This window comes from Moschus berezovskii, chromosome 2, assembly GCF_049115385.1.
Source record: "Moschus berezovskii isolate FMDL1 chromosome 2, NW_MosBer_1.0, whole genome shotgun sequence".
In the NCBI taxonomy this organism is placed as follows: domain Eukaryota; kingdom Metazoa; phylum Chordata; class Mammalia; order Artiodactyla; family Moschidae; genus Moschus; species Moschus berezovskii.
In genome coordinates, this window is record NC_142461.1 from 64,868,697 (window position 1) to 64,880,897 (window position 12,201).

Here is a 12,201-nt window from a genome sequence, read left to right on the forward strand (position 1 = left end):
AGGGGAATAGGAAAGCCAGGAGGTCAAGATTCAAAGGAAAGAAAGGCATCCCCTGACCTCACCTTGCTTCGGCCAGAATTAGAGCCACATGGCCACCTACCTACAGGGGCACATGGTCTTCTGTGTTCATGTTCCTTCCGCATTGCTGTTGTAACAAATTAATACACAAACATAGTGACTTCGAATAACACACAATTGTTCTTTTCCAGTTCTGGTGTTCTAAAGTCCAGAATGAGTCTCAGGGTCTTTGTCAAGGTGCCAGCAGGGCTGAGTTCCTTCGAAGGTTCTGGGGGCAGCTATGAATCCATGCCTCAGCCTGTGGTCCCTTCCTTCTATGTGTGAAGCCAGCAAATAACCTCTTCACTTTGACCTCCTGCCCTCCTATAAAGGACCCTTGTGTCCACATGGATAATCTCAAAATCCTTAACTCAGTCACGCCCTTTTGTCACAGAGGGCAACATTGACAGATTGGGAGGATTAAGACGTGGCTGTCTTTAAGGGGCCATTCATTCTTCCGTCTACCAGAGTTCCAGAAACCCGAGCTAGGACCCAGGATTTTGTGGGCATACAGAACTGCCTCCGCTATGCAGTTCTCCTCTCCGGCCATTGCTCACTTGGCTCTCAAGCAGTGGATGAACTCTGTCAGGGCAGCCGCATCCCTTGATGCTTGCTGGCCACAAGCATCCCTGCCCAGCAGGTGCCTGGCACGCAGCAGGGGCCTGGGAAAGTCTGCGGGGAGGGAGGGAGAGAGGAAAATATGAACAAACTTGGCAACACCAGGAAGTGTGTGAGGACAGAAAAACGCATGAGAGAAAGTGGGCAGATACTCAGGAATCTAGAGGCAGTCAGGGCATGCACAGCCATCACCCATTACGGAAGGAAGGGAAGCTCCCTACAGTGGAGGGTTCAGAGTGAAGCCCAGGCCCTTCAAGCCCAGATGCAGAGGGATGGTGCCTTGTGAGTGGGAAGTGCTGGGAAAGAAAGTACGGGAAGAGCAGGAGGCCGGAGGACTCATCTGGACCAGGCACAGCGCTGACGCGGACAGCATCTTTTTAAATTTCCCATCCACCTTGCACGCAACCTAGTGTATACCCAAGGACTGGGACTCCGGAAGGACATGGCCCTGATCCAAGTTCGCACTGCTGGATGGTGGCTGGGTAGGAAGGAATTTACAGCCCTGTTTGTTTGGTTCCAAAAGGAGCTGCCATCCCAGGACACTTAGCTCCTGCCAAGCCTGGTCACCCTGGCAGTGGGCTCAGCGTCCCCACCTCTTAAGGTCTCAGGTTCTTTATCTGGAAAGGGAGGGGTGGGGCTGGGTGATCTCCAGTCCCCTTTCAGCTCCAACCTCTTCGAGGACTGGGGCAAATCTTGGAAATCAGATGGGCCTCCTGGAGGGGATGGGGGTCTGAACTTCCTCCCACTGACAACAGGCACACAGTTCCTTTTATGTTGCCAAGAGACAGTCCAGGGCCAGGAGGGAGAGGCCCATGGCAGAGATGACTCCATGCCCCAAAAATGAGAACCACAGCAGCCCACAGGATTGTGCAAGCTGCCCGCGAGGCTGCCAGTGGGCCCTGGCCCGGAGGAGGGCTGTTTACACTCCGAGTATGTGCTTGCAGTTCATTTCATCGGCCAAGAGCACAGGTCTTAGGACTGCAGGAGCAGCAGTGTGGGCACCGCAGGGGCAGGCCCTTTATCTCAGACACCAGACACCTCTGAGTTCACTCACACAGTCATTCACTCATTCGTGTACTCCCGCCTTCCTTCATTCATCCTTTGAGGGCTTGCCAGGCATTGTGCAAGGCCCTGGGGAGACGAAGGTAAACAAGACAGTGTCCTGATGAGTCTCCAGGGCCCAAGAACCTCGAAGAACAGTGAGCACTAAATATAGACACTGACCCTCCCAGCAGGGTCGGTGCAACAGTAAACATACGTGCCTAGAGCTCAGGGAACACAAGGCAGGGGACTTTGTTATCTTCCTATGGAAAATATTTAACCACTAGCTTAAAAAAAAATAAAAAGATTATCACTCTGTACTCCGTTGACTCTAAAAACCTTTTGCCTCATGAATGTAGGTATGTGATAATGACACATCCAAAAATTTCCTTTTAATTCCACTGGATACCTCGTATGAAAATCAACCTCAGTCATTTTCAGAATTCCCTGTCTCCTGGGGCCATGCAAAGGCCCTGGGGTTTGGACAGCCTGCCAGGCACCAGAAAGGGTGCCCAGAGATACCTGCCCCCCATCCCGCCACACAAAGGGCATGTTTATTGGCATCCAATGACTGCTGCTGTGTGCCAAGCTGGGGCATCAGGACCCTTTTGCCTGTCTGTGATGCCAGTTTCCCCAGACAGTGAGCTTTGGGATGTTATGCCACCTCCTAGGGTGCTGCTGTGGAGGGCACCCAGATCCCCCACTGGGACTTTGGGCCCCTTGCCTCTTTCTGTTCACAGCTCTCCTCTTACCCTTTATTGGGACTGTGTGCATGTTTTCTTTTTTGATCTTTTTTTTCCCACAAAATACAGGAAAAGATGTTGCCTTCACATAGCATTTGGTTGGGTTCTGCAAATGCCCCTGGGACTAGGGACTAGGAAGTGGTCTAGCTACAAATCTGGGACTTAGGGAAAAAACAAGGAAAATACAAATGCATAGTTCAACAAATTATCTTTCTTGCACAAAGTTTTCTGTTTACTTTTGTTTATCATTCCTTGAGGATATATTTCTAAAAGTTCAGTTGAAAGACCAGCATGTTTTACAGAATAGTTTTCAAGTTACTTGTCTAAAGGTTTATTCCAATTCCTCCTCCCACCAGCAGAGTGTGAACATTGTCCATTTTACTACACCATCACCAGCATCATATGTTCATGTGCTTTTTTTTTAAATTATAGACAATCTTAGAAACTAAAAGATTTTACTTTCAATATTTTTTGCATTTTATTGCTATTCATGCTGCTCCCTGATGTTAGAAGTATGATTTTATTTTTGATATTCCAAGAATTTCTAGGGAAGGGTGGGTGAACAGACCCTGGGGGTGCCTCAGAGTTTACTAACATCACTTCTAAAGAGTCCTTTCAGATGTCTTTCTCCACCTGGGCACCTCCCCTACCTTGTCTGCCTGGGAAATTCCAATTGGCGCTTCCAAATCCTACGCACATCTCCCTGCCTCCAGGAACCTCCCACGTGCTCTCCAGGGAGTGTGGCACCCTCTTCCTGTGGGCTGCCCAAGAGTCCAGATCATTCACCCCAGGGCCTTACACCACTGCCTGGTGCAACATGGTGGGGTGAGTGTGGGGGAGCAGACGTGCGTGCTGTGGGCCTCACCGAGACTTGGCTTTCTCTGCAGCAGGAAGAATCATGCTGATAGCTTGGGGTTGGAGTGGGCCTGAGACAAGACAAAATCTAGAAAGTACTCAGCAAGTACTTGGCACTTGGTGCATGCTTAGTGAATTTCATCTATTACATTGTTATTATTAATACTATTATTCTCCTCCCTGCTCTGGAAGGTAAGGGAGTGGCTTTTATCTCTCCATCTCTGGTTGCCAGCCCAGAATGTCAAAGTAAATCAATCAATTGAGTAAGCATTTCTCTGCCCTTGGCACCAGCTTCTCGCCGGTAAGACTGGGATGTGAGTGGCACTATCTCCTCTGGCAGGCAACCGACTGGATGACTTGACACAGTTCCCTCACTCCACACCCTCCACTCACCCTTGCCTGCCCAGCTGGAGGCTGGAGGCTGGAGGCTGGAGAAGTAGAGTCAAGAGTTTGCATCCCCAACATCCTTTGCTGGCAGAAGTGGTCATATGACCCATTTCTGACCAATGAGACACCAAGAGGGAACTGAGGAGACCCTCTATTTCCTGATGGAGCTCAGGCAGCCATCTTGCCACCATAAGGCAACAAGTAGGCCCATGCTAAGGATGATGAGCCGAAAGCTGGAACGATCCCAGTCCTCTCTACCATCACCAGTGGCTGAGCAAGACCAGCAGTCATCCATTTCCAGAATCCTGATATGTTAGAAAAGTAAACCTCCAATGTATAGTACATTGAGTTTGCTAAGTGAAGCCAAGCACATTTCTGATGCCTATGAGCTTGCTTTAAGGCGCTCATCAAATATGACATCTCTTCTCTGCCTTTTCTCTTCTCTTTCTTTCCTTGCCTATGAAAATGAAAGCTGAGGAACCCAGGAAGACAGCACGTATTTGAGCCAAGGGCCTGATGCAAAGAGGACCACTGACCCTCATAACAGAATCTGAGGTTTCCCACCTTCTCTACCCCAAAGTGGGGCCAGGAGCCACATACGCCCTGGCTGCCCAGACAAGAAAGCAAGACCTGGGGTGCAGCCAGGAGAGGGCAGAGAGAAAGACCCACAGGCACAGGCCCTGCAACCAGTGGGATACTCAGCGCTCATCCCCTGGGAAGGCCTACCTGAGTCCCTGCAACCCTGAGGTCTGCTGTCTGTCGGTGACAAGGGAGGCAGGAGGGGCACCCGCATCACGGGCTCACCCAGACTCTCCCGCTCCTCACAGGGGTTGGAGGGCCTGCTTTTTGTCAACCCCCAGGAACTAATGTTTATTGAGTATCTACTATGTATCAGGTTCCTCTTTTCATCTTCATGAGAGCCCTTTGTTATCAAACTTCTCATCCCCATTTATAAAGAAGAAAACCAATCTTCAGGGAGGCCTAGTAACCTCCCAAGGACTCGCATCCAGGAAGCGAGGGAGTGCAGGTTCTTTCCCAGAGATAACAACCTGCAAGGGGATTATGTTGTTGCAGAGAGGGAGTGGGTGTCTTCACTGAGTCCCTGGCAAGCGCTAGTCAGCCCCAGCTGACAGCTTTGTCTGGCCTTCCCGGGAGGACACCTTGCCTGCTCCGCAGGCACCTGGTTCCAGCTCCCACAGTTGGAGCTCTCCCTCCCTCATCACTGGAGAAGGCTCTTGCCTGGAAAATCCCGTGGACGGAGGAGTCTGGTAGGCTGCAGTCCATGGGGTTGCTAAGACTAAATGACTTCATTTTCACTTTTCACTTTCACACATTGGAGAAGGAAATGGCAACCCACCCACTCCAGTGTTCTTGCCTGGAGAATCTCTAGGACAGCGGAGCCTGGTGGGCTGCCGTCTATGGGGTCGCAGAGAGTCGGACAAGACTAAAGCGACTTAGCAGCAGCAGCACCTTCCTCATCATAAATCACTACCCCTGGAGGAGGGCTCAGGCATAAATCACTACCCCTGGAGGAGGGCTCAGGCCTAGTAGACGGCTGTCTTCACCCCTGCCTTGAGGATGAGAAACTGAGGCTCAGTAGTGAGAACACCAGCAGGCCCTGCCTGGGCGTTGCCAGCAGAAGCGCGGGGAGGGGAGGCCGGGGTGGTTTCCAGGTGAAGGTCAGGCCTCCAGAAACACGTGGTCTTTGCCCCGCTCTCCTCCCCCACGCTTGGCCCTGCAAATTGGCTTTGACCTTCCCTGCCCTGCCTTTGAGCTTCTCCCCATTCAACCCTAACCACAAAGGGAGGAGGAGGGGCTGGGAGAGGGCAGGCCCCTCCCAGCCGGGCAGCCCCGCCTCTGCGGCCCGAGCGTCAGGTCTGTTTGCACAGTTGGGGCACAAGCTGGTCACCCCACCTCGGGCAGAAAGGCACCACGAGGTCATCCGTTTACTCTGGGCTTAGCGGCTCCCAGCGGGAGCTCTTTTCCTCCAAGATGAAAAGAAAGCAGACGCTCTGTCAGGTAAACAGGCGACATTGTTCCCAAAGATGGCAGGGCCCCTTTGTTGGACCAGCCTGTGAGGTCAGTGGGTCCCTAATACAGGGAGAGAACCTCTTGAAGTGGAGGCTGTGGTTGGAGGGCAGTGGGTCTCAGTGTGTAATATATGTATAACTGAATCACTGTGCTAGACACCAGAAACTAACACAACAGTGTAAATCAACTGTACTAAAAAAAAAAAAAAATTACTTTCCACACTGCAAAAAATAAAAAAAAATTTTTAAGTGTGGGTAGAGGCTCGGCAGATCCCTGGCTCCCCTGTACCCTCCGTGCACTCAGAGCCCTTGCCTCTGTTGATGCACACAAGCTGCCATGGAGTCAGGTCTCACAGACAGTGAAACCAAGACACAGAAGAGGGACCCAGGAGCTGGTGGCTGGAAGGAAACTGGTCTAACCTCTCCCTCTTCAGATGATAGCGGGATAGCAAGATGAGAGAACTGCCGGAGCGGGACTTTAGCTGCTTCTCTGGTGCCTCTGGCCCATACAGGGGAGCGCTTGGGCGCCATAACCATCCCCAGCAACAAACTGTTCCGTTTCATGGATTCTTGGAATATTTACACGGCTGAACAGACAGCACTGGTCATGGCTGCACCTGGTCCTTCCCACATTTATGTGACAAGGCATCACTCTTGGAAGACACAGTATGGAGACCTCGCCCACAAGCATGCGTGGGAGTCAGGACAGCCTCGTTTCAGCCGCCCTCCCTCGACCACAGTTTTCTTGTCCATCAAATAAGACGTAAGATTCTCATTAGTTCCCTATTTTATTCAAGTGTGTGTGTGTGTGTGTGTGTGTGTGTGTGTGACTTAGTCGTGACCAACTCTTTGTGGCCCCATGGACTGTAGCCCATTAGGCTCCTCCGTCCATGGAATTTTCCAGGCAAGACGACTAGAGCAGGTTGCCATTTCCTACTCCAGGGGATCTTCCTGACCCAGGGATTGAACCCTGAGTCTCTTGCATCTCCTGCATTGGCAGGCAGATTCTTTATCACTGCGCCACCTGGGAAGCCGCATTTTTATACATTGTAGTGTGTATATATCAACCCCAATCTTTCAATTTATCCCACCCACTCCTTTCTCCCTTTGGTATCTATACATTTGTTTTCTACGTCTGTCTCTATTTCTGCTTTGTAAATATATTCCTCTGTACTATTTTTTCTAGATTCCACATATGTGTTAATATATGAGAACCTACTGTATAGCAGTGAATAAAAAGATACAATCTGTAGGACATATATTGAATTAACCTTAAAAGTGCATTCCAATATACACTATGTACAGATAAATGGGCTTCCCTGGTGGCTCAGATGGTAAAGAATCTGCCTACAATGCAAGAGACCTGGGTTCGATCCCTGGGTCAGGACGATCCCCTGGAAAAGGGAATGGTTACCCACTCCAGTATTCTTGCCTGGAGAAGTCTATGGACAGAGGAGCCTGGCAGACTACAATCCATGGAGTCTCAAGGAGTCGGACACAACTGAGTGACTTTCACTTTCACAGACAAATACTGTCTGATTCCACTTATACGAGGTACCTAGAATAGTCAAATTTGTAGAGTCAGAAAGTACATTGGTAGATGCCAGAGGCTGGGGAATGAAGAGTTAGTGTTTAAGAGACAGAGTTTCAGTCTAGGAAGGTGAAAAATTTGGGAGATGGGTGATGGTGAGAGTTGCACAACGCTGTGGATGTACTTGGTGCCACTGAAATGGACAGCTGAGTATGGGGTAAAATAGTATATTTTGTGTTATGTGACTTTCACCACAATTTTTAAAAAATATTAAAAAAAGAATATGTAAGATGCTGTCCACAGCCCTTTGCCTTCTGATGGCAGGGAAGTCTGAGGAGGACGTGGGCCTCCATTTGGGAGGCCTTCTGAGGAAAGAGGGAGCTGCTTGAAGCCCAGGCCCACCTCTGACCCCCGAGGGGCCTGTGAGGTAGTGGGAGTGGGCACCCTAAACAGGCGATGACACTGCAGGCAAAGTCCAGCCCTGGGAAGAGAGTTCTGTGGTGAGCCTGGAGTTAGGGGTCACGCTGACGCTGTCAGGTTCCCGGCCCATCACTCACCAGTTGCATGACCTCAGGAGGGTGACTCAGCCTCCTGCTCTGGGAGGTGACACCACTTGGTCTCCCCCACCTTCTGCTCCACGCCCGAGGGGGTCCAGGGTGGCAGCAGCTGGGCTTTCCTCAAGGAGCCTGCTGCCACCATGAGGTCCTGTCCTCTCCCTGGCCTCCTTCTCCCTGGTGCCCTTGACCCTCACCCTTCCAGAAGTGGACTCCTTGCCACCCAGCTGCCAGGTTGCTGTGCAGCCTGCAGGAGGCAGAGCTGGAAGTACAGACAAATGTAATTCATCTCCTAAAGCACAGGAGGACCTAACAGAAGGCGGGTGGGAAAAGGTGCAGAGACCAGGTCTGACAGGGCTGCCTCCCAGATGACCCCCCAGATAAGCCCCAGCACCGCGTGAGCATCAACCTGGCCCTTGACGGCAGCAGTGTGTGAGTCATGCCTCCAACCTCGCTCCCAGCCAGGCCCTGGATCTCAAACCACTCAGAGTTTGATGTTCATGAACCTGGGATTCACCAGCCAGAAGAAATCAGAGACCAAAGTTCTAGAGTCCAGAACCAGTGACCTGGAGAGAGTGGGTAGCTTCCCAGGACAGGATGAGGGCAAGCCCCCTGCAGCCCAACCTCCCAGGTCTCCAGCTGAGCTGTGTAAGAGCTGCATGGCCCTGTGCAAGTCACTCATCTTCTCTGAGGCTCATCTCACCATATAGAAAGTAGAAACGAGAGGACATCTACTGTGTAGGTTTTGGTAAAGATTAAATACTCTCCAGCAAACAAAATAGCTCTGTAAAAAATTGTAGGGTCTGAATAACCCTCACTGGTTTATTTCTTTTAATTATTTTTATCAGAGTACAGTTTATTTACAATGTTGTGTTAATTTCTGCTGTATAGCAAAATGATTCAGTTATACATATATATATATATAAACACACATATATATATTCTCTTTCATATTCTTTTCCATTATGGTTTATCACAGGGTATTGAATATGGTTCCCTGTGCTCTACAGCAGGACCTTGTTGTTCATCTATCCTGTATATAATAGTTTGCATTGGCTAATCCCAAACTCCATCCCTAGCCCACCCCCCACCCGCCACCCCCGGGAACCAGGTCCACTCTCTTTATATCCACTATTATTGCTCTTTCTCTTGCCCCAGACTTCCAACTGGAGGAACCAGTATTGTTGTTGTTCAGTTGTATCTGACTCTTCGTGACCCCATGGACTGCAGCACGCCAGGATTCCCTGTCTCTCACCTTCTCCCGGAGTTTGCCCAAACAGTAACCATTCATTGAGAATTTCCTCTGTGCTGGAAGCTGTTCATCCCCATTTTAGAGAGGAAGTGCAGTGAGATCATAGAACCAGCACCAGGTCCTCAGCTGGGAAGCAGTAGGGTCAGGATTTGAACCCAGGTCAGGGTGAGGCAGGCAGCCTCCTGGTGATTTTCTCCTTGATACTTGCTTCCCATCTCCATTCATGAGCTTGGCCTTCCTGGGGGCACTGGTAATGAAGAAAGAAACCCAGCTTGGGCCTTCAAGGGCCATCCTGGTTGTTCAAAAATGGATGGAGGACAAGGCAGCCCCTCTAGCCGTGGGACTGGGCATAGGCAGGCTGGGTGGGAGGTCTGGGCTTCCTCAAGCAAAAGACCCACCATCTCTTCTCCCCTTCTCAGCTCCTGGGAGCAAAGACCACCTCCCAAGGATCCCAGTTTTTAGGGCATCATAGCATTTGGGGAAAGACTCAGAGAAGCAGGCACCAAAGAGAAAGTTCCCAGCTGTGGCCAAAACACCACTGACCTCAAGACATACCACAAAATCCACTCATCCCTCACTCTCTTTTTTTTCTTTCTAAGGTTGCCCCAGCTATTAATTTTTTTCCCCAGCTATTTTTAATTGGATTCAACTGAAGAAGTGTGGACCAAAGGCCTGTCCACAACTCCTCCTGGACCATCTGGACATATCGGTGTCACCGTCTTCTAAGGCAACTAATTCCATCAGCCCAATATCCCTGGCTTCTAGAAAGAGCTCCAGCCTGTTTTCTTACAGCTTCTATCCATCAGCCAGGTTCTGGCCACTAAGAGCAGAGTGACCCCCATGCATGGGGCAAGTGGGAGGGCAGGATCCAGTCAGATCAAGTGGGGTTGCGTGCCAACTGCTCCACTAATCAGGTGAGTGACACTAGACATGGGATTTGGGCTCTTGGGGCCTCAGTTCACCAGTCTGTAAAATGGGGACAGTAAGTCACTGTGGAGGGTTCCTATAGGATCAGGTGAGATGACACAAGGAAAGCTGTGAGCTCAGTGCCCAGAACTGCAATGATGATTATTTGTTATTCTTCCTGTTATTTCTTCATCTGTCTGCTGTGCCTTGAAAGTAGCCAAGGGCTCCAATCACCCACCCTCACCTTGCTACTGGCTTACCTTCTTCCAGCTAAATACACACTGCCCTTCCTTCAGTGGTCACCCTGTCACTGAGACTCAGGCTCTTGACTCTCTGGCCAGCCTTCCCCCAAGTCTCCAAATGAGAAAACTTGGGAGGAAAAGGGATAGGCCCCTTTTGATTTTTTTGCCCATACCACACAGCATGCAGGATCTCTGTTCTCCAACCCAGGATGGAACCCTCACCCCCTGCAGTGGAAGTGTGGAGTCTTAACCACTGGACCACCAGGGAATTCACCCCTTTTGATTTTTAAGAACAGACCTATAGATATGGAAGGAGATCAAACACAGCAAAGGATAAAACCAGAACCTGGATAAAGCCAAGGCTTCCTGGATCCAAGGAAGGGAAGCAGAGCCCACTTCAGAATAAGAAATTATTGTCTTTTCTGAGGACTCAAGCTCTTCAAAGGTGGGAAGAGCTGTCCCTGGAGAGAGTGAACTCCCTTCTTTGGAAATATTCAAGGTGGATGACATTGCCAGGGATGTGGTGTCTGGGAACATGGTGTCTGAAGGGACTCCTGCGCTGAGGGGGAGTTTGATCTAAATGATGTCAAAGATCACAATAAAGAAACAAGGAATTCCATCTTCATTCATTTGACCGATATTTATTGTTGAATGCCTAGCAGTGACTAGCTCTGTGCCAGTTCCTCTCCTGGGTGTACAGTTTACACTAAGAGAAGAATCTAAACTCAGGAAGCATTTCAAAAACAAGGCTCCTTTGGAACAGCGTGGAGATTCCTTAAAAAACTGGAACTAGAACTGCCGTATGACCCAGCAATCCCACTGCTGGGCATACACACCGAGGAAACCAGAATTGAAAGAGACACATGTACCTCAGTGTTCACTGCAGCACTGTTTATAATAGCCAGGACGTGGAAGCAACCTAGATGTCCATCAGCAGACGAATGGATAAGAAAGCTCTGGTACCTATACACAATGGAGTATTACTCAACTATTAAAAAGAATGCATTTGAATCAGTTCTAATGAGGTGGATGAAACTGGAGCCTATTATACAGAGTGAAGTAAGTCAGAAAGAAAAACACCAATACAGTATATTAACGGATATATATGGAATTTAGAAAGATGGTAACGATGGCCCTATATGCGAGACAGCAAAAGAGACACAGATATAAAGAACAGACTTTTGGACTCTGTGGGAAAAGCCGAGGGTGGGATGATTTGAGAGAATAGCACTGAAACATGTATATTATCATATGTGAAATAGATCGCCAGTCCAGGTTTGATGCATGAGACAGGGTGCTCAGAACTGGTACACTGGGATGACCCTGAGGGATGGGATGGGGAGAGAGGTGGGGGGGGTTCAGGATGGGGAACACATGTACACACATGGCTGATTCATGTCAATGTATGGCAAAAACCATTACAATATTGTAATTAGCCTCCAATTAAATTAATTTTTTTAAAGAAAAAGAATGATAAAACAAATGTGGCAACAATATTAACAGCAATGGAATCCGAGTAAAATTGGTAAACAGGAATTCTTTGTACTATTCTTGGACTTTTTCTGTAAGTTTGAAATTAAAGATTAAAACATTACAAGAAAAAAAAGCAGGGCTCCTTTGACGTTGTTTTTTGCCTCTGCTTTTGCATCTGTACAACGAATAGATAAAAACAGTGTCTGCCCCACAGGCCAGCAAACAGACCCCCAATCAGCCTGGCACATGGTGGGCTTCAGGGAAAGGTGGCTGCCCTGAAGCTGGATTGTCACTGCTTTGAGGGTTATGATGACGACTATTCCTGAGATTCAGGGAAGGTTTTTCTTTCTTTTTTTTTGGTGTAAGACTCAAACAGTTCGGTATGTATTAAGTCAAGTCCCAAGAATCCAGTCCAGCAAAAATCCTCACCCAGGGCAGCCAGGACCAGCTGGGACTGGAACCAGAGACCAACAGCACACCAGATCTTGGACCACATCCAAAGCCAGCCAGTC